Consider the following 23,435-nt stretch of genomic DNA (forward strand, 5'->3'; position numbering starts at 1 on the left):
TTTAGTAAAACTTCTAGGCCTTGCACAGTGGCTCACATCTGTAATCCTAGCACTTTGGGAGGGTGTGGTGGAAGGATCCCTTGAGCTCAGGAGTTTGAGACCAGCCTGGGCAACACGCAAGACCTTATCTCTACTAAAAATAATAATAAAAAAATAGCCAGGTGTCATGGTGTGCACCTGTAGCCCCAGCTACTCAGGAGGCTGAGATGGGAGGATTGCCCAGGAGGTTGAGGCTATAGTCAGGAGCTATAACCATATCACTGCACTCCAGCCTGAGCAACAGAGACCCTGTCTCAAAACAAACAAACAAAAAATTTTGAGTAGTAGTTGTCAAACCAAGAAGTCTTAAACATTAACAAGCTTTCCTTTATATGGGATATGTGTATTATGAATTCCTATATTAGAATTTAAAACTAACAGCAAACTTAGTGTTATGTTAGCGTAAATAACATTTTTATGAAAAACAGCTATATTTTTCAAAACAAAGGATATAATGAGAAGAGTGTCAATGTTTTACCTTTTTACAAATTTCTTTAATGTCAGATTTAGCTAATAGATTCTCATATATGCATCTGCATTCAGTCTGTTGCAATATGTTGCTTTAGTTGAAGGATATGAAGAAAATCTGGCTTCACACAGATAAGTAGCTGGAATGAATTTTAAATTAGTTTTTCTGATCATTGTGGTTATTCTTTGATACTACATGGAAATGCAATAAGTGCTAATTGATTGATTGATTTAGTGTTTTGCTCTGTCTCAGGCTGGAGTGCAGTGGCAGGATCTCGGCTCATTGCAACCTCCGTCTCCCGGGTTCAAGGGAGGTTCTGCCTCAGCCTCCCGAGTAGCTGGGATTACAGGTGAGCCACCACGCCTGGCTAATTTTTTTGTATTTTTAGTAGAGATGGGGTTTTACCATGTTAGCCAGGCTGGTCTTGAACTCCTGACCTTGTGATTCACCCACCTCGGCCTCCCAAAGTGCTGGGATTACAGATTTGAGCCACCTCGACTGGACAAGTGGTCTTTTTTTTTTTTGCCTGGGAGGGGAGTGGAGGAGAGGGGAGAGGTGGGGAGAGGAGGGGAGGGGAAGCAGTAATTTCTTAAAAGTTGGTTGCAGCCAGGCACAGTGGTGCAAGCTTACAGTATTAGCTACTCAGGAGGCTGATGTGGCAGTATTGATTCAGCCCAGGAGTTTGAGTCCAGCTTGGGCAACATAGTGGTGAGACCTGATGTCTTTAAAGAAAAGAAAAAAAAGGTTAGTTGCAATGTTGAATCTGAAACCTTACTAAATTTGGAACTTATTGTCCTCTGTTTCATTAAAATCCACCGAGGCCAGAAAATCACTGCAACCTCCACCTTGGATGCAAGTGATTCTTCTGCCTCAGCCTCCCGAGCAGCTGGGACTACAGGTGCACTCCATCACACCCAGCTAACTTTTTGTATTTTTAGTAGAGACGGGGTTTTACCATGTTGGCCAGGATGATCTCAATCTCTTGACTTGAAGATCCACCTGCCTTGGCCTCCCAAAGTGTTGCAATTACAGGCGTAAGCCACCGCACCCAGCCTAAAGTCTTTATATTCTTTAACCTAGTAATTCTGCTTCTGAAAATGTATTCTAAAAATAATAATTTAACAGGAGAGAGAAAAAATTTATTTGTGAATATACACTATCTTTATAATAGTGAAAACAGGTTTTTAAGCAAGAGTGTTACATAGTAACAGCTATTTCTCAGATGGGTGGTGCATTTGTCTGTAATCCCAGCTACTTGGGATGCTGAGGCAGGAGAATCACTTGAACCCAGAAGGCAGAGGTTACAGTATGCCAATGTCGTGCCACTGCACTCTAGCCTGGATGACAGAGCGAGACTGTGTCTCAAAATAAATAAATAAATAGGTGGGCACAGTGACTCATGCCACCAATGGAGTGAGACATTGTCTCAAAAAACAAACCAACAGGCCAGGCATGGTGGCTCATGCCTGTAATCCCAGCACTTTGGGAGGCTGAGGTGGGTCGATCACGAGGTCAGGAGTTCGAGACCAGGATGACCAACATGGTGAAACACTGTCTCTACTAAAAATACAAAAATTAGCCTGGCATGGTGGCTCACACCTGTAATCCCACCTACTCAGGAGGCTGAGGCAGGAGAATCACTTGAACCCAGGAGGCAGAGGTTGCAGTGAGCCGAGATTATACCACTGCACTCCAGCCTGAGCAACAGAGTGAGAATCTGTCTCAACAGATTCTCAAAAACAAAAACAAAAAACCAACAAACGTAAAAAGAAGACTGGGCAAAGTGGCTCATGCCTGTAATCCCAGCACTCTGGGAGGCTGAGGAGGGTGAATTATTTGAGATCAGGAGTTTGAGATCAGCCTGGTCAACATGGTGAAACCTTGTCTCCACTAAAAATACAAAAAAAATTAGCTGGACTTGGTAGTGCACGTCTATAATCCCAGCTACTTGGGAAGCTGAGGCAGGAGAGTCATTTGAACCAGGGAGGTGGAGGTTTCAGTGAGCCGAGATTGTGCCACTGCACTCCAGCCTGGGTAAAAGAGTGAGGGTCAGTCAAAAAAAAAAAATTAATAGAGAAAAAAAGAGTGTCCAAGATTACCCTAAAGGAACAACAGTGTGCTGGATATTTGTTGTGGTTTTAAAATACGTCCACAAAATTATTTGATACTTCTCCCTTTAAGAGACTGAGTTTACCGGCCGGGCGCGGTGGCTCACGCCTGTAATCCCAGCACTTTGGGAGGCGAGGCGGGTGGATCACGAGGTCAAGAGAGCGAAACCATCCTGGTCAACATGGTGAAACCCCGTCTCTACTAAAAATAAAAAAAATTAGCTGGGCACAGTGGTACATGCCTGTAATCCCAGCTACTCAGAGGCTGAGGCAGAAGAATTGCCTGAACCCAGGAGGCGGAGGTTGCGGTGAGCCGAGATCACGCCATTGCACTCCAGCCTGGGTAACAAGAGCGAAACTCCGTCTCAAAAAAAAAAAAAAAAGAGACTGAGTTTAATCCCACTCCTCTTGAGTGTGGGCTGGGTTTAGTGACTTGCTTGTAATGCATAGAATACAGCAGAAGTGCTGGTATTTGAGCTCAGAGACTAGGTCACAAAAGGCATGGCAGCTTCCAACCCATCTTCTACATTGCCTTCATAGTCATCAATCTCAGACCCAAATAATAATAGGTAATTTTTGAGCTGTTAGTTTCTCAGGCACATAGAGAAAAGTTTAACTATGTAACAGACTTTGAAAATGCCATAACTCTTCCTCCTGTATGGTATGACTATTTTCTTCTTCTCTGCCTGGCAAATTCTTTCTCAATCTTTTAGCATAGCTCAAATGTCACTTCCTCTCTGGCTGTGCCAGCATTACTTTACCTTTCTCTGGGCTTCCAAATGCACTTTGTGTGTATACTCCTTTTATTATTATATTATACTATTCAGCTTAACAATGTTTATTTAAGACCTACCTATATTGCATTTTTAAAAACCACTTTTTACTTCTTCATTTCCAATTTTTGCATAAAAGAAGCACAGTGCTATACTAGAAAGTCAGAGATTCATTTGATATCTATCTTAGCAAATATCAGGTAGTACCACTTAATGTACCACTTAAAACATCTGTCTTTAAATTTGAATCCACGTTTGGGTGAAAGCAAAGTATAGAAAATGGAGGCCAGGTGCGGTAGCTCACACATGTAATCCCAGCACTTTGGGAGGCTGAGGTGGGCAGATCACAAGGTGAAGAGATCGAGACTATCGTGGCCAACAAGGTGAAACCCTGTCTCTACCAAAAATACAAAAATATTAGCCAGGCATGGTGGCATGTGCCTGTGGTCCCAGCTACTTGGTAGGCTAAGGAGGAAGAATCGCTTGAACCCAGGAGGCAGAGGTTGCAGTGAGCCTAGACTGCATCACTGCATTCCAGCGGGCAACAGAGCAAGACTCCGTCTCAAAAAAAAAAAAAAAAGAAAAGAAAATGGAAAGAAATCCTTTATCTGTTGCAACCATTGAATTGACTTTGGGATATAGTGATTTCCATTTTACTAAGAGGAAATTATTTTCTTTTTCTTTTTCTTTTTTTTTTTTTTTTGAGACGGAGTTTCACTCTTGTTACCCAGGCTGGAGTGCAATGGCGTGATCTCGGCTCCCCGCAACCTCCGCCTCCTGGGTTCAGGCAATTCTCCTGCCTCAGCCTCCTGAGTAGCTGGGATTACAGGCATGTGCCACCATGCCCAGCTAATTTTTTGTATTTTTAGTAGAGACAGGGTTTCACCATATTGACCAGGATGGTCTCGATCTCTTGACCTCGTGATCCACCCGCCTCGGCCTCCCAAAGTGCTGGGATTACAGGCTTGAGCCACTGGGTCCGGCCCGAGGAAATTATTTTCGAATAGATTTTTTAAATCTGCATTTAAAACATGGCTTTTTTTTTTAAATGGTTTTCCAATAACGTGTGAAGTAGAGTGACAGCATGTTAAGAGTCTCAAGCATTCTGCTTGAGGTGGCTCACACCTGTAATTCCAGCACTTTGGAAGGCTGAGGTGAGCAGATCATGAGGTCAGGAGATCGAGACTATCCCAGCTAACACGGTGAAACCCCGTCTCTACTAAAAATACAAAAAAATCAGCCGGGCTTGGTGGTGGATGCCTGTAGTCCCAACTACTCAGGAAGCTGCGGCAGGAGAATCACTTGAACCCGGGAGGCGGAGGTTGCAGTGAGCCGAGATGGCGCCACTGCACTCCAGCCTTGGCAACAGAGCGAGACTCCACCTCAAAAAAAAAAAAAAAAAAAAGTATCAAGCATTCCAAAAATCACAGTTTAAAACTGTATCTTTGTATATAGCTAGTTGCAATTCAGGCTTGTGTTAAGAAACATGATTAGGCTGGGCTTGGTGCCACGTGCCTATAATCCCAGTTACTTGGGAGGCTGAGGCAGGAGAATTGCTTGAACCAAAATGGCAAAGGTCACAGTGAGCTGAAATTGTACCACTGCACTCCAGCCTGGGTGACAGAGTGAGACTCCATCTAAAGAAAAAATTGGTTTTATACTAAAACTTATCTGTATTAGTTAGGACTGTATGTTACAAAGGGTAGAATACCCAACCAGAACTGATTTAACAGCAACAAAAACAAAAAGTTTATTATTGTTCATATGCCAGTCAAACAGTTTCTTGCTTCTTCTTGAAAGAAACTTCATGCAGGGTTCAAATGACATCTTCTTCCTTGGTGATGACTCAGTTTCCAGCCAGGCTCTTCTTTCATGGTGCCAAGCTGGCTGCTAATAGGTCCTAAAGTACACACTTCCATCCAGTAGAAAAGAGACTCAATTTCCCTGATAGCTGGAAAAAGTTCCAAAAACTTAATCTTATTAGCCTTGAATATCCTTAGATGGGTCATATGATTACATTTCGGTTCCTGAATCAATCTGGGGGTGAGAGGAGTTAAAGAAAAATGAGATATAGTGATTGCCTTAAGTTGTTGGGCAAGAGTTGCACGTGTAGAGGAGGAAAGTGAAAGAGAAACAGAGTTATATTTTGTCAGCCATTACTTTAAAACATGCTTTCTATGGGAGAAATGCCATAATCATCAACCACAATATTTATGGAGCTCCTAATTTTAGAAACAGCTTGAAGATGATTAGACTGATTTTGACTGTGTCTCTTTGCTACAAGGAAGTTTATTTATTTATTTATTTATATTTTAAGATGGGGTTTCACCATGTTGGTCAGGCTGGTCTTGAACTCCCAACCTCAGGTGATCCGCCTGCCTTGGCCTCCAAAGTGCTTGGATTATAGGCGTGAGCCACCATGCCTGGCCTTATTTAATTTTTTTAGTGATAGGGTCTCACTCTGTCACCCAGGCTGGAGTGCAGTTATGCAATCATAGCCTTAAGGGATTCTCCCACCACTCCTAATATTCTAGACTATTAGGAGTGGAGCTGGAGCTGGTCTTAAGAGCTGTGCTCTGGTTTACAAGGAGGTTTAAGAAAAAAGATTGGGAGGCCGAGGTGGGCCTCCCAAATACCTGAGGTCAGAAGTTTGAGACCAGCCTGGCCAATGTGGTGAAACCCCATCTCTACGAAAAAAATACAAAAATTGGCAGGGTACGATGGCTCATGCCTGTAATCCCAGCATTTTGGGAGGCCAAGGTGGGTGGATCATGAGGTCAAGAGATCAAGACCATCCTGGTCAACATGGTGAAACCCCGTCTCTACTAAAAATACAAAAAATTAGCTGGGCATGGTGGCGCATGCCTGTAATCCCAGCTACTCAGGAGGCTGAGGCAAGAGAATCACTGGAACACAGGAGAACGGAGGTTGCAGTGAACTGAGATTGTGTCATTGCACTCCAGCCTGGGTGACAAGAGCAAAACTCCATCTCAAAAAAAGAAAAAGTAAAAAGAAAGAGGGCCTGTGCTACATTAAAGAAAAAAAATTAAAAATAAATAAATAAATAAAAAAGAAAGAGTGCGGTAGCTCATACCTGTACCAGCACTTTGGGAGGCCAAGGCAGGAGAATCACTTGAGTCCAGGAGTTAGATTAGCCTGGGCAACACAGGGAGACCCCATCTCTACAAAATAAAAAAATGAGTGGGTATGGTGGTCTATGCCTATAGTCCCAGCTACTCGGGAGGCTGAGGATCACTTGAGCCAGGGAGGTTGAGGCTGCAATGCACTGTGATGGTGCCATCCCTCTCCAGCCCGGCGACGGAGTGACACTTTGTCTTAAAAAAAAAAACAGGGGCCAGGCACAGTGGCTCACATTTTGGGAGGCCAAGTCAAGGGAATCAACCTAGAGGTCAGGATCAGCCTGGCCAACATGGTCAAACCAGCCTGACCAGGCAAGACCAGCCTGGCCAACATGGTGAAACCCCATTTCTACTGAAAATACAAAAATTAGCCTGGCGTGGTGGGGCCTGCTCCCAGCTACTCAGGAGGCTGAGGCACAAAAATCTGGGCTTGAACCTGGGAGGTGGAGGTTGCAGTGAGCCGAGATTGCACCTCTGCATTCCAGCCTGGGCAACAGAGTGAGATTCCATCTCAAAAAAAAAAAAAAAAAATCAAATCAAACTTGAACACTTTAATAGTTTAACAGATCTGGGCCAAAAATATCATCCTCCCCATAAAATCTTTCTAAGTTCTAGGCCAAGCATAGTGGCTCATACCTGTAATCCCAGCACCTTGGTAGGCCAAGGTGGGAGAATCATGTGAGGTCAGGAGTTCAAGACCAGCTTGGCCAACATGGGGAAACCCTGTCCCTACTTAAAAAAAAAAATTCCTTCTAAAATCCAAGAAGCCTCAATTACTTGCATGATTTAAGCAAATCACTGAACCCTTTGAAACTTTCTGTAAAATAAGGATGCTTAATTACTTACTCTCTAACTTACTTCCAAGTTCAAAAATTCTATTAGCAAAATAAACATTAATTTTAAAATTTAACGTTTCTTATACCACATACACTAATTTCAGACAAAAACTGTGAAACAATAGAATGGTACTTTCTGAGTCTTATATACTTACTATAGAGATCACTGCACCTCCTAATATACGCTAGCATTAATTTTGTCCTACATAACATTAATGCTTCCCTGTGTGTTCCCTCATGTCCCCTGCATCTTGGGGATGAGAGGTTCTGCCATCATTCCTCAGATACATTTCCAAACACTACACTATCCTCCTTTGCAGTCCACACTTTCTTCATCTTACTTTTTATCTCTCCTCGTCATTGTTTTGTATTGACATGCCTCTACATTTGTCACAAACTTTGATAATCTGGCTTTTTTTCAACCCAGCATCTGTCATCTTCATTCATGTTGTGTACTTCATTCATGTGGATAAGCCACCTAAGATTCTGTTCTCAACATTTTTTGACTTATACCATCTCATTATCTTCACCCTTCTAATAATCTGAAATTCCTCATCATTCCTTCCTTCTAGCTCTTTCATTTCCCCACTCCTAATACTCCAGTTATTTAAGATTACGGAGCTATATATGTATGTATACACACACATTTTTTAAGACAGAGTCTTGCTCCATCACCCAGGCTGAAGTGCAGTGGCATGATCAGGGTTCACTACAGCCTCGATCTCCCAGGTGTAAGCGATTCTCCCACCTGCGCCTCTGGAGTAGCTAAGACTACAGGTATGCATCACCACACCTGGCCATCAGTCCCCCTCCTGCTTCTTTCCTTTTCTATGATGCAGTCCTGCATGGTCCATGAAGCTCTACTCACAATTCCTTTCTGAGAAAAGTAGGCTGGGGTGGCCATGCTGTATAATTGTTACGGAAACAGGAATATCAGAGAGCCAGGATGACGCCATTTTAAAACAACCTCCATCTTAAAACTAGCAAGGCACATTCCTCACCAGTCATGACCCATGGTCACAAGATGTTTACGGCTAAGAAAGCAGCTTAATAATGCCTGCAAGGACAAAATCCTGCAATGGCAGAATGTCCAGATGCCCCCATATCACATAACAATATATGCTTTTAAGATGATTATAGTCATGCTTTGATGTACTTACGCACTAAAATGCCAAGGATAACTTTCTTTAAATCAACAAAGTAATAACTTTGGTCATGCTGTCAGCTTACCCGCATGTAAACATAGCTTAGCTTTTACATAGATAAGGCCTCTATAAAGAAGAGTTTGAAACAAAGACAGTGCTCATTCCTCTGGTTGCTTTTTAAGGATACCTTACTCTGTAATTGAGTAGCTTTCAATAAACTATCTCTTCTCACTGGCCTCTGTGACTCACCTTGAATTCCTTTCTGCATGAGATCCAAGAACCCTGTTTTGGGATCTGGGTTGGCACATTCTTCCGGCACCATCATTGCGTTACCCTGGTTGTGGCTGATTACATCAGAAATCTATAAAATAGCATAAGATAAACATTTATAGGCTAAACATAAGGGGAGGCCAGAATTCTTTAATGTGGTTCATATTGGATGAACCTAACTGAACCAATCAAATCTTCTTTTGGGGGAATTTGGATGCAAGACACAAAAAAATTAATATGAATAGGAGAAGTAGGAAGTGTGCGAGGAGGAGAGAGAGACTAGACAGTAAGAAGCTGACCTACGAATATGGGAGAATCCCTGGAAAAAGGAGTAAATGGGCATTTACTTCTGAGAGGGTAGAAGCTAGCCAGGTGATCGAGCTGTCATGAGGGTGTTAGAACTTCGATTGCATCCTATCCTAGGCATTTTTTCCTTTCTCCCCAATGCGTGTCAGTGGAGCAAGTGTCCTGGGCCTCCTCCCTTCCACTTGAATGTCATTACCTTCTACCTCTGCCTTTGAGATAACCTGAACTAAGGCTATCTCTGCTCCTTGCCACCTGAAAAAGCCTAAGGCCCCATCCCGTAGTTTATCGGCTCAATTCTTCTCTTGCCAGCACTGTCAGCTCTCTTCCTTGTCCTTCTATTGCAACTGCCTTATAAACCTCCAATCCCGGATGAATCTGTCCCTCAATCTCCTCTGCTGCTTCATCTGAGTTACTGAACTTTAGTAGGAAAAAAATCACATAACTTTTTGGATTCATATTACCATAAACATATCTGTTCTCATCTGTATTCTCCACGGCAAGCAGCAATTCTTACATTTTCCTATTCATTTTTGGTTTTCCATTCCTGAAAAAATATTCTAAATATTCACCACTCTATACAAGTCCCCTACTCTTTCCACATACTCTTTCCAGCAAAAATTTTATCTTTTACCTCATAAAAAAAATAGAGGGCGGGGTGTGGTGGCTCATGCCTGTAGCCTCAGCAGTTTGGGAGGACACAGCAGGAAGATAGCTTGAGTCCAGCAAGATTGCTCGAGAGCAGCCTGGCCAACATAGTGAGACCCCATCTCCACAGAAAATACAAAAAATAGCTAGGTATGGTGGTGCTTATATTCCCAGCTACCCCGGAGGCCGAGGTGGGAGAATTGCTTGAGCCCCAGGTAGTCTTTTTATTTACTTTTATTTAATTTATTTATTATTATTATTTTTTAGAGACGGGGTTTCACCATGTTGGCCAGGATGGTCTCCATCTCTTGACCTCGTGATCTGCCCACCTCAACCTCCCAAAGTTCTGGGATTACGGGCGTGAGCCACCACGTCCCATCTTTCCAGGACAGCTTGTATCCTGCAACTAGAATCACTGCAGTGAGCCCAGATCAAGCCATTGCGCTTCAGCCCAGGTGACAGAGTGAGATCTTCCCCCCCACAAAAAAAGGAACACACAAAGACTCAAAACAAAGGGTTGGTGGAAGACTTATCAATCAAATGGAGAGAAAACAAAACAAACAAACAAAAATAGCAAAAGAAAAAAACAGGACTTATAACTTTCGTCTCTGACAAAATAGACTTTAATAGTAACAAAGACTAAAAGAAACAAAGAAGTACATTAAGTAATGGTAAAAGGATCAATACAACAACAGGAGTCAATGATCATAAATATATATGCACCCAATATAGGAGCACCCAGATACATAAGACAAGTTTTTAATGACTTATAAAGAGACTTGGACTCCTGCACAATAATAGCGGGAGATTTTGATACCATATCGTTAATATTCGACGGATCAATGAGATAGAAAATTAACAGGGACATCTACGATTTGAACTCAGACTTGGAACAAGTAAACTCAGTGAATATTTACAGAATTCTTCACCCCAGATCCACAGAACATACATTTTTCTCAGTATCACATTACACCTATTTTGAAAGTGACCACGTAATTGGAAGTAAATCACTCTTCAGCATTTGCATAGCATTTCACAGACTTAAATGAAATATTGGTTGGGTGTTTGTTATTTTTTTCCCTTATTCCTTCCTGTCTCACTGTTAAGCACAATTATCAGCATAAAAGAGGTTTTTAATACCTATTTTTAGACTGCATTCCAGCCTGGGCAATAGAGCAAGACTCCTGTTCTCTCTCCCCCTTTTTCTTTCTCTTTCTTTCAGAAAAAAAAAAAAAAAAGTAAAGAAAGTAGAGACCATTACACTCTAAATTTTTTTTTCAGACAGTTTTGCTCTGTTGCCCAGGCTGGAATGCAGTGGCACAATCTCAGCTCACTGCAACCTCCACCTCCTAGCTTCGAGCGATTGTCCTGCCTTAGCTCTCCCGAGTAGTTGGAATTACATAAGCACACCAACATGCCTAATTTTTTTGTATACCTTTTTTTTTTTTTTTTTTTTGTAGAGACGGGGTTTCACCATATTCGTCAGGCTGGTCTCGAACTCCTAATCTCAGGTGATCCGGCTGCCTTGGCCTCCCAAAGTGCTGGGATTATAAGCATGAGCCACCATGCCTAGCCTTTTTGTACTTTTAGTAGAGACAAGGTTTTACCATGTTGGCCAGACAGGTCTCGTACTCCTGACCTCAAGTGATCTGCCTGTCTCAGCCTCCCAAAGTGCTGGGATTATAGGCATGAGCCACTGGGCCTGGCCAGATTCTAAGTTCTGAAAGAGCAAGAGTCTTGTCTTAGTCATCTCTGAATCTCTAGCACTAGCCTTAGGGCTTGACACATAAATGTTGCCCAACAAATATTTGCTGGTTGAATAACATGTTACATCAGTCAGGGATTCCCTCAACTTCTTGTCCTGCCTCTGAACAAATATCTCTGTTTTACCAGCAGTCCCCATCTTTCTCCCCAATCTCAAAGGAACAGGCGTCCTGCCTGCTCTCCAAGCCTATCCGTAGGTGCTCTAGAACACATCCTGGTTTGTATTCCAGGCTTTTTCCCTCTATCCATTTACAGTCTTTTACCTGTCCTCCACCTCCCCTCCCCACTCTTCTCTATGCTCCAACCTCTTCCCCTCCCCATCCTATTACCCTTCCCCTCTACTTTTCTGCCAGACCTTTTTCTGGTCTCTATTCTTTTCCATTGATCTATTTGTCTACTCTCTTAGCAATATCGCACTGTCTTGATTACTGTAACTTTATAGTAAGTCTTGAAGTTAGGTAATATCAGTCCTCTGACTTTGTCAGTCTTCTAACTTTGCCTTCTCCTTCAGTATTGTGTTGGCTATAGAATTAGTTTGTTGATATCCATACAACCATTTGCCGGAATTTTGATTGAGATTGTGTTGCAATCTATAGATCAAGTTGTGAAGAATTGACGTCTTGATAATATTGAGCTTTCCTACCCATGATCATTTGATATCTCCTTATTTATTCGGTTCTTCTCTGATTTTATAAAATTAGAGTTTTTAGTTTTCCTCATAGATCTTGAACATAGTTTGTCAGATTTATATAAAAATACAGGCTGGGTGTGGTGATTCACGCCTGTAGTCCCAGCACTTTGAGAAGCCAAGGCGGGTGGACTGCTTGAGGTTAGGCATTGGAGACCAGCCTGACCAACATAGCAAAACCCTGTCTCTACTAAAAGTACAAACAAACAAACAAAATTAGCCAGGTGTGGTGGTGGGGCACCTGTAATCCCAGCTACTTGGGTAGCTGAGGCAGGAGAATCACTTGATCCCAGGAGGCAAAGATTGTAGTGAGCCAAGATCACACCACTGTACTCCAGCCTGGGCAACAAGAGCAAGACTCTGTCTCAAAAATAAAAGATGTATATCAAAATGTTTTCATTTAGGCTTTTCCTGCTATCTTGAATCCTGCTGGGAACAAGACTTCTAAAAGGAAACATGTCTGGAAGGCTGTGGTCCAAGGCCATTTTTGCTGGCTATAAGCAGGGTCTCCAGAATCAAAGAGAGCACACAGCTTTTCTTCAAATTGAAGGTGTTTATACTCAAGATGAAACAGAATTCTATTTGGGCAAGAGATGTGCTTATGTACACAAGGCAAAAAATAACATAATGATTCCGGGTGGCAAACCAAACAAAACCAGAGTAATCTGGGGAAAGGTAACTTGGGCCCACAGAAATAGTGGTGTGGTTTGTGCCAAATTCTGAAGCAATCTTCTTGCTAAGGCTATTGGTCACAGAATCGGAGTGATGCTGTACCCTCATGCTGTACTCCTCAAGGGTACTAATGAAAAGTCAATAAATAAAAGTGGATTTGTGCTCTTGTAAAAAAAATTTCAGGCTGGGCACAGTGGCTCACGCCTGTAATCCCAGCACTTTGGGAGGCCGAGGCGGGTGGATCACATGAGGTCAGCAGCTTGAGGCCAGCCTGACCAACGTGGAGAAACCCCATCTTTACTAAAAATACAAAATTAGCTGGGCGTGGTAGGTGCATGCCTGTAATCCCAGCTACTTGGGAGGCTGAGGCAGGAAAATGGCTTGAGCTTGGGAGGCGGAGGTTGCAGTGAACTGAAATCATGCCAATGTATTCTAGCCTGGGCAACAAGATTGAAATTCCGTATCAGAAAAAAAAAATCATTTTGGAAGGTGTCTAACGTAAATGAAATTGTGCTTGCTTTTAAATTCAAATTCCACGTGTTCATTGCTGATATATAGGAAAGCCATTGGCAGTTTTTCAGAGACAGTGTCACTACGTTGCCAAGGCTGGAATGCAATGGCTATTCATAGCTGTGATCATGATGCACTGTAGCCTTTTTTTTTTTTTTCTGAGATGGCATCTCACTCTGTTGCCCAGGCTGGAGTGCAGTGGTGCAATCTCAGCTCACTGCAACCCTCGCCTCCCAGGCTTAAGCAATTCTCCTGTTTCAGCCTCTCAAGAAACTGAGACCACACGCACGCCACCACATCCAGCTAATTTTTGTATATTTTGTAGAGATGGAGTTTCACCATGTTGCTCAGGTTGATCTCAAACTCCTGGACTCAAGTGATCTGTGCTGCTCAGCCTCCCAAAGTGCTGGGATTACAGAGATGAGCCACTACATGGGGCCTACTGCTGGGTCACTCTGTCACCCAGCCTTGAACCTCTGGGCTCAAATAATCCTCCTGCCTCTGCCTCCCATGTAGCTGTGACTACAGGCTGGTGCCACTGCACCTGGCTGACTTTTGTATACTAACCTTCTTGCATCCTGTGACTATAATCACTTGCTATAATTGCTTATTAGTTCCAAGTGGTTTTTTTTTTTGTCATTTATTTCCAATTTTCTACATATATCATGTCATCTGTGACAAAGATGATTTTATTTTGTCCTTCCCTTTACTATGCTTTTTTTTTTTTTTTTTTTTGAGACAGAGTCTCACTCTGTTGCCCAGGCTGGAGTGCAGTGGCATGATCTTGGCTCACTGCAACCTCCACCTCCTGGGTTCAAGCAATTCTTCTGCCTCAGCCTCCCAAGTAGCTGGGACTACAAGCATGTGTCATCATGCCCGGCCCCTTAACTTTGTTTTAATTAGGTTGTCTTTTTATTATGAGTTGTAAGATTCCTTAGCTATTATAGATATAAATCCCTTTTAAGATATATGATTTGTGGCCAGGCACGGTGGCTCATGCCTGTAATCCAAGCACTTTGGAGGCCAAAGCGGGCGGATCACCTGAGATTGGGAGTTCAAGACCAGCCTGACCAATATGGTGAAACTCTATCTTTAAAAAAAAAGATATATGATTTGCATGGCCAGGTGCAGTGGTTCATGCCTGTAATCCCAGGACTTTGGGAGCCTGAAGCAGGTGGATCAGCTGAGGCCAGGAGTTTGAGACCAGCCTGGCCAACATGAGGAAACCCCATCTCTACTAAAGATAGAAAAATTAGCTGGGTGTGGTAGTGCATGATTGTAACTCCAGCTACTTAGGAGGCTGAGGCATAATAATCACTTGAACCGGGAGGTGGAGGTTGTAGTGAGCTGAGATTGCTCCACTGCACTCCAGCCTGGGCGACAGGGTGAGACTCTGTATCAAAAAAAAAAAAAAAAAAAAAAAGATATATGACTTGAAAATATTTTCCCCTATTTTGAGAAGTGTCTACTTTCACTGAAGGACAAAAGTTTTTAATTTTGATGAAATTCACTTTATTTTATTTTGCTGTTTTGTGCTTTTAGGTTCCTATCTAAGAAGATTTTAACTAACTCAAGTTCCCAAAGACAAATTTCTATATTTTCTTCTAAGATTTTCTATTGTTTCAACTTTACAGTTAGGTCTATTGTCTATTTTGAGTTAATTTTTGTGGACAGTGCTGGGAAAAGGTCCAATTTTATTCTTTTATATATGGATATCTAGTTGTCCTAGAACCGTTTGTTGGAAAGACTTTTCTTTTCCCCATTGACTCATCTGGCTCTCTTGTTGAAAAGCAAGTGACCATAACTTTGAGAGTTCATTTCACTACTTAGAACTGATCATACTTTTTTTTTTTTTGAGACAGAGTCTCACTCTGTCACCAAGGCTGGAGTGCAGTGGTGTGATCTCCACTCACTGCAACCTCCACCTCCTGGGTTCAAGTGATTCTCCTTGCCTCAGCCTCCCAAGTAGCTGGGATTACAGGTGCCCACCTCTATACCTAACTAATTTTTGTGTTTTTAGTAGACAGGGTTTCACCTTGTTGGCTGGGCTGGTCTTGAACTCCTGACCTCAGGTGATCTGCTTGCCTCGGGCTCCCAAAGTGCTGGGATTACAGGCGTGAGCCACTGCACCTGGCCCATACTTATTTTTAAGAAGCAGCTCAGGAACCTTTCCAACTTCCCTTTCTTCCAGTTACAAACTGAGTTAGGTGCTCCTTATTTTCTGCCCCATGGCATCAGTGCTTACCTTATTACAGCACTCCATTATCATGGCTTGGTTGCTGCTTATTGTCTACTTTCCTATGAAACTGTGAATTATTTGAGGGCAGGGATTTGCCTAGTCCACCTTTGAATCCTCCCAGTCTATCACAGGTCTAGTCATTGACAAAGTTTTTTTTTTTTTTTTTTTTGAAAAAACAGTTTCACTCTGTTGCCCAGGTTGGAGTGCAGGGACAACCTTGGCTTACTGCAACCTCTGCCTCCTGGGTTCAAGTAATTCTTGTGCCTCAGTCTCCCCAGTAGCTGGGATACAGGCACACGACACACACCTGGCTAATTTTTGTATTTTTTTAGTAGAGAAGGGGTCTTACCATGTTGGCCAGGCTAGTCTTGAACTCCTGACCTCAATCGATCTGCCCACCTCTACTTCCCAAAGTGTTGGGATTATAGGTGTGAGCCACTGAGCCTGGCCCTCAGGTCTATTGAATTTAAAAATAAATTTTAGGCTGGGCTTGGTGGCTCATGCCTATAATCTCAGCACTTTGGGAGGCTGAGGTGGGCAGATGGCTTGAGTCTAGGAGTTCAAGACCAGCCTGGGCAATATGGTGAAATCCCATCTCTACCAAAAAATTAGCCAGGGTGGTGGCACATGCCTGTAGTCCCAGATACTCCCAGATAGGAAGCTAAGGTGGGAGGATTGCTTGGGCCCAGGAGGTTGAGGCTGCAGTGAACTGTGATTGTGTCACTGCACTCCAGCCTTGGGCGACACAGTAAGATCTTATCTCAAGAAAAGGAAAAAAGCCAGGCATGGTGGCTTAGCCCTTTGGGAGGCCGAGTTGGGTGGATCACCTGAGGTCAGGAGTTCAAAACCAGCCTGACCAACAAGGTGAAACCCTGTCTCTAAAAAAAAAAAAAAATTATTATAATTTTAGAAAACTTTATACAAATATTTATTTGATACCAAATATTCAAGTAAGAATGCAATCTGTTATTATTTGTATGAGACAATATAGATCACTTCATGACAATCTTATAGAATTACAGGAATCGTTAATCAATTGATGTCAATAAACAATAATTTGTTGAGGCCAGGTGTGACTGCCCTTGCCTGTAATCCCAGCACTTTGGGAGGCTGAGGCAGGCGGATCGCCAGAGGTCAGGAGTTCGAGACTAGCCTGGCCAACATAGTGAAACTCTGTTTCTCTTAAAAATACAAAAAATTAGCTGGACATGGTGACAAGTGCCCATATCCCAGCTACTCGGGAGGCTGAGACAGGAGAATCACTTGAACCTGGGAGGCAGAGGTTGCAGTGAACCGAGATCATGCCATTGCACGCCAGCCTGGGCAACAAGACTGAGACTCCACCTCAAAAAATTAATAATTATTATTATAATTTACTGAGCATTTACTATGTAAAGGTTGATGTGCGAGGTGCTGAATATACTACTGATTTTAAATTTATATAGCAGTACCTGCCATCAAGAAACTTACAAACTAAGTTAGAAAATAAGAGAATAATCCAGTGCAGCTGTGGTAAGAATAGGACAGTCTTTTATTTCCAGCCTTACCTTGACTCTCTCATTCATGGCTTTCTCTACCTTGATTATTTGATCTTTAAGGAGGAAAATAAAATATCTAGGGGGTAAATCTGAAACACAACCACCTTCTCAAGGGGGTTCTCTGGAGTGGATATGAACTGTTTTGTTTGTTTTTTGAGACAGAGTCTCTCTCTGTCTCCCAAGCTGGAGTGCAGTGGCACAATCACAGCTCACTGCAACCTCCACCTCCCAAGTTCAAGCAATTCTTATGCCACAGCCTCCATAGTAGCTGAGATTACAGGCCTGCGCCACCACTCCTGGCTAATTTATGTATTTCTTTGCTTCTTTTTGAGATGAAGTCTCACTCCGTCACCCAGGCTGGAGTGCGATAGCATGATCTGAGCTCACTGCAAACTCCGCCTTTCAGGTTCAAGTGATTCTTCTGCCTCAGTCTCCCCAAGTAGCCGGGATTACAGGCACCTGCCACCATGCCCGGCTAATTTTTTTGTATTTTTAGTAGAGACAGGGTTTCACCATGTTGGACAGTCTGGTTTTGAACTCCTGACATCAACTGATCCATACACCTTGATCTCCCAAAGTGCTAAGATTACAGGCGTGAACCATTGTGCCAGGCCTAATTTTTGTATTTTTAGTGGAGACAGGTTTTGCTGTGTTGCCCAGACTGGTCTCGAACTCCTAGACTCAAGCAATACACCTGCCTCGGCCTCCCAAAGTTCTGAGATTATAGGCCTGAGTCACTGTGCCCGGCCATGAACGTTTTAAGCCACTATTGAATGTCACCTTGACCCAGACTTCTGGAGCAAGCTGAAACAAGCCTAGAGCTTGTTTGGGTGAAGTTGTTTCACAGCATTTGCTTAAGCAGATACTAAATATTAAAATTTCCACCTTATCCACAAAATAGGATATTTGCAAATCATATATTGAATAATGAATTAATATTCTGAATATATGAAGAACTCTTCAAGTCAACCAGGTGTGGTAGCTCATGCCTGCGTTTGCAGCACCTTGGAAGGCAGAGATGGGTGGATTGCTTGAGCCCAGGAGCTGGAGACCAGCCTGGGCAACATAACGAAACCCCGTCTCTACAAAAAGTATAAAAATTAGCGGGGCATACTGTTGTACACTTGGTGCCCCAGCTACTCAGGAGGCTGAGGTGGGAGGATCTCTTGAGCTCCGGTGGTTGATTGAGGCTGCAGGGAACCTTGATCATGCCACTGCACTCTAGCCTGGGTGACAGTGAAACCCTGGCTCAAACAAAACCAAACAAAACAAACAACTATAATGAAATAACATTTCACACCCATCAGTATGGCTATTACTAAAGAACAGAAAACAAGAAATGTTGGTGAGGTTACAGAAAAATTGGAACCCTTATGCATTATGGTGGGAATGTAGAATGATATGAGACTATGGAAAATAGTATGGCAGTTCCTCAAAAACATAAACATAAAATTACCATATGGTCCAGCAATTATACTTTTAGGTCCCGAAAGAATTGAAAGCAGGGTCTTGAAGAGATATCTGTACACCCATGCTCATAGCAATATTATGCACAATAGCCAAAAGGTGGAAATGCAAATGTCTATGAATAGATACATGAATAAACAAAATATGGTGTGTGTATATATATATATATATACATATATATATGTATGCACTGAATATTATCCCACCTTTAAACATAATGAAATTCTTTTCCTTCCTCACTTCAGGCCCCCCATATGCAAATAAGGAGTGAAATTCTGATATATGTTGCAATGTGGATGAACCTTGAAGACATTGTGCTAAGTAAACTAAGCTTGTTGGCTGGGAGCAATGGCTCACACCTGTAATCCCAGCACTTTGGGAGGCTGAGGCAAACGGATCACTTGAGGCCAGGAGTTCAAGTCCAGCCTGGCCAATATGAAGAAACTCTGTCTCTACAGAAAAATCCAAAAATTAACGAGGTCTGATGGCATGCACCTGTAATCCCCAGTTACTTGGAAGGCTGAGGCAGGAGAATTGTTTGAATCCTGGAGGCAGAGGTTGCAGTGAGCTGAGATTGTGCCACTGCACTCCAGCCTGGGCTTTCTTAAAAACAAAACAATACACACACACAACTTTAATGGCCTCCATTGCTCTAAAATGAAATCTAAGCTTCCTTATATGACTCCAAGCAACTATGTGATTGTGCCCTTGCCTCTCCAATCACGTCATATATCACTCCCCTCCTCACTCATTATATTCGGCCACTATGGTTGCTTTGTTTGTGCTACTGTCCACTTTCCTGCTTGGAATACACTTCAGTAGCATTGCAGGTTTATTTTTGTATTGTCTTTTAGGTCTCAGCTCATGTCACTCACTCAAAGAGGCATCCCTGTAACATAGTAGTTCTCAGGTGGAGGCAATTTTGACCCCCAGAGATATGGCAATGTCTAGAAAGATATTTGATAGTCCCAACCATAGGGATTGTATGTTACTGGTATGTAGTGGTTAGAGGCCAGGGATGTAACTAAATATCCTGTAATAGAGGACAGCCCCTTGCAAGAAAGAATTATCCAGCCCAAAATGTCAATAGTGCAGAGGTTGGGAAAGCCTACAAATAATACTTTAAATAACACCCTACTTAAAATGACTCTATTGAATTGCCTTGTTTATTTCTTTCACAGCACTTACCACAATATGAATTTATTTATTTTTTATTTGTTATTTACTTGTTTCTAAGTTTCTTTCTTTTTTTTTTTTTTTTTAAAGATGGGGTTTCCCCATTATGACCAGACTGGTCTTGAACTCCTGACCTCAGGTGATCCACCCACCTCAGCCTTCCAAAGTGTTAGGATTACAGGTGTGAGCTACCATGCCCGGCGTTTCTTTTTCTTTTTTTTTTTGAGACGGAGTCTTGCTCTGTTGCCAGGCTGGAGTGGAATGGTGCAATCTCGGCTTACTGCAATCTACGCCTCCTGGGTTCAAGCAATTCTCCTGCCTCAGCCTCCCAAGTCGTTGGGACTACAGGCGCATGCCACCACATCCAGCTAATTTTTTGTATTTTTAGTAGAGATGGGGCTTCACCATATTGGCCAGGATGGTTTCGATCTCTTGACTTAGTGATCCACCCGCCTTGGTCTCCCAAAGTGCTGGGATTACAGGATTGAGCCACTGTGCACGGCCTAAATATAAGTTTTATAAAGTCAAGATTCTCACTTGCGGCCAGGTGTGGTGGCTCACGCCTGTAATCCCAGCACTTTGGGAAGCCAAGGTGGGCGGATCACAAGGTCAGGAGTTCGAGAACAGCTTAGCCAATATGGTGAAACCCCATCTCTACTAAAAATATGAAAAAAATTAGCTGGCTGTGGTGGCATGTAATCCCAGCCACTCAGGAGGCTGAGGCAGGAGAATCATTTGAACCCAGGATGCAGAGGTTGCAGTGACCCAAGATCATGCGACTGCACTCCAGCCTGGGCAACAAAGTGAGACTCTGTCTCAAAACAACAACAAAAAACAAAATTAGCCAGGCATGGTGGTGCATGCCTATAATCCGATCTACTTGGGATGCTGAGGCAGGAGAATCATTTGAACCCAGGAGGCGGAGGTTGTGGTGAGCTGAGATTGTGCCATTGCACTCCAGCCTGGACGACAGAGTGAGAGACTCTGTCTCAAAAAAAAAAAAAAATTGCTAGCTGGGTTCAGTGGCTCAGGCCTTTAATCCCAGCACTTTGGGAGGCTGAGGCAGGTGGATCATCAGAGGTCAGGAGTTCAAGACCATCCTGGCCAACGTGGTGAAAATTTTTGTATTTTTTTTGTACTAAAAATACAAAAATTAGCCAAGTGTGGTGGTGCGTGCCTATGATCCCAGCTACTCAGGAGGCTGAGTCAGAAGAATTGCTTGAACCCAATAGGCAGAGGTTGCAGTGAGCCCAGATTTTACTGCCGCACTCCAGCCTAGGTAACAGACCAAGATTCCACGTAAAAAAAAAAAAAAAATGCCTTGATCACTGCTGAATGAATGAATGAATGAATCCCATGAGTGAATGAATGAATCCCATACACCTGTAACTGTCAACACACTTTTCCCATTAAAGCTCTAGTTTACAAATTGATTTACTTCATTTCCCCACAAAGCATCTATTTTTATTCATTACTTCAACCAATATTTCGGGAGCACCAATTATGTGCCTAGCAATGAGCTAGGTGCTGGTTAGATAATAGGGAATAAGAAGTAGCCCTTGGTCCCAAAGAGCTTATAAGTCAGGTTAATTTGGGAGTGATACATCTAATTAAAAGTCCACGTATCATCTGGGCTGCTATGGGAGTCAAGGAGAAAACATGGTCTCCGTTCTCAAGGTGCTTATTTGTTCTGGGGGTGGCATCGAGGAATGAAAGATGCACGTAAGCAACCACAAATGCCAGAAAAGCACACAAATAAGAAAAGCAAGGTCTCTACCAGCTATGAGAATCAGAGAAGGCTTTGTGGAAGAGGTGCTGTTTGGTTTGAGACATATAGGAAGATAGATGAGAGTTTAATAAAATAGAAGGAGGAAATGGAGAGAAGGGGAGAGGACATTCCAGGCAGAAAGAATGTCAAGAGCCAAGGGACAGAAATGTGTGTGCCAGGAACAAGTAGACGTGTTTGGCTAAAGCGCAGGAGGCCAGTGAGAGCTTAGGCTAGAGAGACTGGGCCCAAACTGGGTCACTTGAATAAGAATACAAATGACCCAAATCTTGCCCATATTTTCTATAATTTAGAGCAGTATTTCCCTCATGCACACAAGGAAAGTGAGGCTTAGAGAAATTTGGTGACTCAGCTAGTCATTAGTAGACCAGTGTGTCTTTGATTGTCAGGATTTCCAAGAGGTTCCTGGCTTACCATACTTCCCAGGAGCTCAATATGACAACACCCATAAAGGGACAGAGTTCATGATATATAGTAGAGACACTTCTTGTCCCGGTGTATGAACAAACAGTATATTGCCAGATTTTATTTTTTGGGGGGGAAAAATGGCTCAGAGACAGTACTTTTCCTTTTGTCCCAAGGTATGGTAGAAATGGGTGTGAACTAATGAAGGGAGGATGAGGAAGCAGGAGGGGGACCAAAGAATGGAAAGAATAGGTCAGTTTGTTTGATAAACAAGCTATGCTGAAGTATTTATTTGCAAAATTTCAGTTGCCATAGCAATCGGATGCTGCTCTTTCCACTGTTCCTCCTTTTATCCTTTGCATGGCCTTTAAAGTCGTTTCCTAGGCAGATGTAGTTCTTGCCATTTGTCTTAAAGAAGATTTTGGAACATTTCTTTCCTTCTGCTTTTCCTTTTCTCTTTCTGACATCTGGTCCAGCCACTCATCTGAGAAGAGCTGGAGGGCACCTACCATTTCAGGAGCAGGACCTTAGGAGCAAAGGGACACTACCAAGCCTGGTGTGAGTTGAAACGCTTGGTTGCTGACTTCTAGAGCATCCCAGCATTAAATGATAAATGTAGGGATTAAGCAAGGTGTAGAATGACTTTAAAAAACCCCATGTAGGTTATAAATAGTATAGTCAAGTCCGAGTGTGGTAGCTCACGCCTGTAATCCCAGCATTTTGGGAAGCCAAGGTGGGCAGATCACCTGAGGTCAGGAGTTCGAGACCAGCCTGGCCAATATGGTGAAACCCCATCTCTACTAAAAATACAAAAAGTAGCCGGGTGTGGTGGCAGGCACCTGTACTCCCAGCTACTCAGGAGGCTGAGGCCGGAGAGTTACCTGAACTTGGGAGACAGAGGTTGCAGTGAGCCGAGATTGCATCACTGTGCTCCAAACTGGGTGACAGAGCAAGATTCCATCTCAAAAAAAAAACCCAAAAAAACTCCAAAAAACAGTATAGTCAAAAATTCTCTGAACTCCAGGGTGAGAATTTCCCCGTCAGGTGAGGACAACAATGATTATGTATCATACGTCTTATCCCACTGAATCCTCACAACAACCCTGTCTGCCTAGCAGAGCTGATATTTACTGAGCACTTAACTTTGTGCCAGACACTTTCCAGACTGTGTTTCATCTCATCGAAGTCCTCAAAAGCACTTTTGCTGTAGATTTTTATTATCCTTATTTCAAAATGGAAGAAAAGAACGTAAAGTTAATAATTACTGAACACATGATATATGCCAAGGCACTGTGCTAAGTATTTGACATGCGTTTTCCCATGAGAAACCTTTGGAAAAAAATGGTCTGCATTTTTTTTTTTTTGAGACGGAGTCTTGCTCTGTCGCCTAGGCTGGAGTGCAGAGGTGTGATCTCAGCTCACTGCAACCTCCACCTCCTGGGTTCCAGGTATTCTCCTG

General features: G+C 42.8%; 1 long non-coding RNA gene and 1 pseudogene across 1 annotated transcript in view; one reads left to right on the forward strand and one right to left on the reverse strand.

Moving 5' to 3' along the window:
• Positions 1–5,114: 5,114 nt before the first annotated feature.
• Positions 5,115–23,435, reverse strand: part of LOC144582648 (uncharacterized) — a 59,276-nt gene continuing 40,955 nt past the window's right edge. Inside the window, exons 2-3 of the long non-coding RNA XR_013535807.1 lie at positions 8,760–8,871; positions 5,115–5,426 (exon numbers count right to left, since the gene is read on the reverse strand). This is a non-coding gene — a long non-coding RNA (uncharacterized LOC144582648). The remainder of the gene's footprint in view (positions 5,427–8,759; positions 8,872–23,435) is intronic.
• Positions 11,719–13,026, forward strand: LOC108591576 (large ribosomal subunit protein eL33 pseudogene; annotated as a pseudogene).

Source organism: Callithrix jacchus, chromosome 5 (assembly GCF_049354715.1).
Source record: "Callithrix jacchus isolate 240 chromosome 5, calJac240_pri, whole genome shotgun sequence".
Lineage (NCBI taxonomy): Eukaryota > Metazoa > Chordata > Mammalia > Primates > Cebidae > Callithrix > Callithrix jacchus.